The sequence below is a fragment of the Apium graveolens genome, chromosome 10 (genome assembly GCF_009905375.1).
Source record: "Apium graveolens cultivar Ventura chromosome 10, ASM990537v1, whole genome shotgun sequence".
Classification (NCBI taxonomy): Eukaryota; Viridiplantae; Streptophyta; class Magnoliopsida; order Apiales; family Apiaceae; genus Apium; species Apium graveolens.
In genome coordinates this window covers 116,974,566-116,978,724 of record NC_133656.1, presented here as the reverse complement: position 1 = coordinate 116,978,724, position 4,159 = coordinate 116,974,566, and the positions used below count along the sequence as shown (strand labels likewise).

General features: G+C 40.8%; 1 non-coding gene across 1 annotated transcript; it reads left to right on the top strand.

The window, feature by feature from the left end:
- The first annotated feature begins 2,879 nt into the window (after positions 1 to 2,879).
- On the top strand, positions 2,880 to 2,983 carry LOC141694399 (small nucleolar RNA R71). Its single transcript, XR_012563711.1, has one exon. It is a non-coding gene; the product is annotated as a small nucleolar RNA R71 (small nucleolar RNA).
- Positions 2,984 to 4,159: the final 1,176 nt, after the last annotated feature.

Genomic DNA, 4,159 nt, shown 5'->3' with positions numbered 1-4,159 from the left:
GTTGCACAACGGCTTAGATATCTTCGAAAAGTCCTTAATGAAACACCGATAAAAACCCGCATGACCAAGAAAACCATGGATTCCTTTCACAGAAATAGGTGGTGGAAGATTTTTAATGACTCCCACCTTGGCTTTGTCCACCTCAAGACCCTTGCTAGAGACCTTATGCCCAAGAATAATGCCTTCACGCACCATAAAATGACATTTTTCCCAATTGAGCACCAAATTAGTTTCCACGCACCTTTTGAGTACTGCACGAAGATTATTCAGACATTCATCATACGAATGTCCAAAAACGGAGAAGTCGTCCATGAACACCTCGACATTATTTCCAATCATGTCAGAGAATATAGACATCATACATCTCTGAAAAGTGGTCGGTGCGCCACATAACCCAAACGAAGCTCTGCGAAAAGCAAACGTTCCAAATGGACAAGTGAAGGTATTATTTTCTTAATCCTCTGGTGTAATACAGATCTGATTATACCCTGAATAGCCATCCAGAAGACAATAATACTCATGATCGGCCAACCTGTCAAGCATCCGATCAATAAACGGAAGCGGGAAGTGATCCTTCCTTGTGGCCTTGTTCAACATTTTGTAATCCATGCATACTCTCCATCTTGTGACTGTTCGAGTGGGGTTGAGCTCGTTCTTCTCATTTGCTACCACAGTAATACCTCCTTTCTTAGGTACACATTGCACGGGGCTCACCCAAGAACTGTCAGAAATAGGATAAATGATTCCTACATCTAGCCACTTCAGAATTTTTTTCTTCACCACCTCTTTCATGATAGGATTAAGTCTGCGTTGTTGCTCAATATTTGGTTTACTACCCTTCTCTAGCAGAATCTTATGCATATAATATGAAGGGCTAATCCCTTTTATGTATGCTATAGTCCATTCGATAGCCGATTTGAATTCTCTTAAAATCCTTAAGAGCTTGTCCTCCTCACTACCTGAAAGATCAGATGAAATAATAACAGGTAAAGTAGATGCATCACCTAAAAAAGCATACCTTAAGTGTTCCGGAAATGGCTTAAGCTCCAAGGTAGGTGCTTCCTCAATCGATGGTTTGAGATTTCCTTCAGCATTTTTGAGGTCAGAAGTACCAAAAGATTCAAACGGCATGTCTAGCTTTCGCCTCCAGGGAGAAGCATTCAGATATTGTAGTTGCTCATTGCCATCCTCATCATCACTGTCAAAATCCCCCACTAAGGCCTTCTCTAATGCATCAGACATTAGCATATGATCGAGTTCTGAAGTAACCGCAGAATTAATCAAATCCACTTGTAAGCACTCCTCATCTTCTGTAGGGAATTTCATTGCTTTAAATACATTGAATATCACATCTTGATCCTGCACTCGCATTATAAGTTCACCTTTCTGCACATCTATCAAGGTACGGCCTGTAGCCAAGAAAGGACTTCCCAAGACTATAGGAATCTTCTTATCTTCCTTGAAATCCAGAATAACAAAGTCTGCAGGAAAGAAGAGCTCATCCACCTTTACTAGCACATCCTCCACTATGCCTCTTGGGTAAGTAATAGAATGATCAGCCAATTGTAGAGACATGTAGGTGGGCTTTGGATCAAGAAAGTTCAACTTTTTGAAGATCGACAACGGCATCAGATTGATGCTTGCTCCCAAATCACAAAGGCACTTGTCAAAAGACAACTTGCCAATGGTGCAAGGAATGGTGAAGCTACCTGGATCTTTAAGATTTGGAGGTAACTTTTGTTGCAGTACTGCATTCTTCCGTTAGAGCAACGGTCTCAAGGTCATCCAGTTTCACCTTCCTTGAAAGAATACTCTTCATAAATCTCGCATAACTCGGCATTTTCTCCAAAGCCTCAGCGAAAGGTATATTGATGTGAAGTTTCTTGAACACCTCCAGAAACTTACCGAACTGTTTATCCAGCTTTTGTTGTTGCAATCTCTTAGGGAAAGGTGGTAGAGGATAGAGCTGTTTCTCCCCTGTATTACCCTCAGGAAGAGTGTGTTCAACAGTAATCTTCCTTGGTTCCGCCGCTTTCTCCTTTTCCTTAGCTTCTTCATTACCAACTTCAGTTTCTCCTTCTTTTGCTTTTTCAGCATCAGCAACTTTTCCAGACCTTAAGGTAATAGCCTTGACTTGCTCTTTAGCTTCCTTCCTGCCTGGCACTTCAGTGTCACTGGGAAGTGTGCCAGGTTGGCGATTAAGCACTGTATTGGCTATTTGACCAATTTGATTTTCCAAGGTCTTGATAGAAACCGCCTGACTCTTACACAACACTTTAAGTTCCTCAAAATCAGCACTAGTGGGTGCAGCTGCACCTCCCTGTTGAGAATATGATTGCCTTTGAGCATAATGCTGCGGTTGCTGGAATCCAGGTGGATTGAACTGCTTACTTACGCCTTGCTGATATGGTTGCTGAATAGCATTCTGATTATTACTCCAGCTGAAATTTGGATGATTTCTGTTGTTAGGATGATAAGTAGCTGGCACAGGCTGCTGTTGTCACGGATAATTGTTCACGTACTGAACAGATTCATTAACAAGAAAACACTGATCCGTAGCATGAGAACCTGCACAAAGCTCATAGACCATAGCTATCTGATTGACCCCATAGGGTGCTAGAGAATCGACCTTCATAGACAGCGCTAGGAGCTGCGCTGCAATAGCTGTGGCTGCATCGACTTACAGAATACCTGTTACCTTCCCAGGAATCATCCTTTGAGTTAGGTTTTGATGCTCATTTTCAGCCATAGTCTCAATAAGATTATAAGCCTCAGTATAGCTTTTGGCCCACAAGGCACCTCCAGCTGCTGCATCGAGCATGGGCCGAGATTGGGCCCCAAAACCATTATAGAAACCAGTGATCACCATCTAATCAGGCATTCCATGATGTGGACACTTTATCAACATCTCCTTGTAGCGCTCCCAAGCTTCGCACATAGATTCTGTAGGTTGCTGCGCAAACTGAGTAAGAGCACTCCGCATAGCCGCAGTCTTCGCCATTGGATAAAACTTCACCAGAAACTTTTGCGCAAGATCTTGCCAAATAGTGATGGACCCAGATGGTTCAGAATATAACCAGTCCTTAGCTTTATCCCTCAGAGAGAATGGGAAAAGCCTCAGCTTGATAGCCTCATTAGTCACACCATTATATTTGAAAGTACTACAGATTTTGACAAAATTCTTTATGTACATGTTGGGGTCTTCAGTCACAGCACCTCCGAAAAAAACAGAATTCTGCACCATCTGAATAGTGCCCGGATTGATTTCAAAGGTGTTAGCCTGAATAGCCGGATGAAGAATGCTTGACTGGATGTCATCAATTTTAGGCCGAGAAAAGTCCATAAGAGCTGGATCTGCCGGAACAATACGATCACCCATGATTAAAGGTTCTTTCTGCTCACTTCCTGAATCCGAATCTTCAAAATCTATCTTCTCCGGAATATTAAGAACTTCGTCTATCTCCTCAGTTGTATCTAAAGTCCTCTTGCGAGTACGAGAACGAGTTTGCATAAACGCTCGCTAAAGTACCTGAAACACAACCGGAAATAATAAGTACACACGTCTTAATCACTGAGTCCTAATGACCAATGATGGTAAGTACATAAACTAAACAAATACGCCGAGTCCTCGGCAGCGGCGACAAAAACTTGTTAAGGCGAAAACACGCGCTAATAACACACACAAGTATACGCGTTCGCAAGTAATATAGAATACTTTCTAGTTTGTTCCCACAGAGACTCAGACTAATTATGTTCAATTAAACTCACTCACCAATGTATGATTACTTCTCAATGTTAAGACAATAACACTTAGAATTTATTAACTAATTATTAACTACAATTAACTACTATAATTAACCACTTAATTAACACTTAAATTAATAATATTAAAACACTTATGAGATCACAACTTCATTACTACTTCCTTCAATAGTCATTGTTATTACCCTTAGCATGCAACAGTGATGATAATAATCAAATAACACGAAACTGATAAAAGCCAACTTTCATTATACTAATACCATTCTACCAAACATCCACAATTAAGATAGAAGTTTAATAGGCATCAATTATGTTGAGTCCCTATATGTTTACAGAAATTGACAACATTACGATTTAAGCACAAGTTATTCCTTTTGATTACACAGGGCGAATAAAA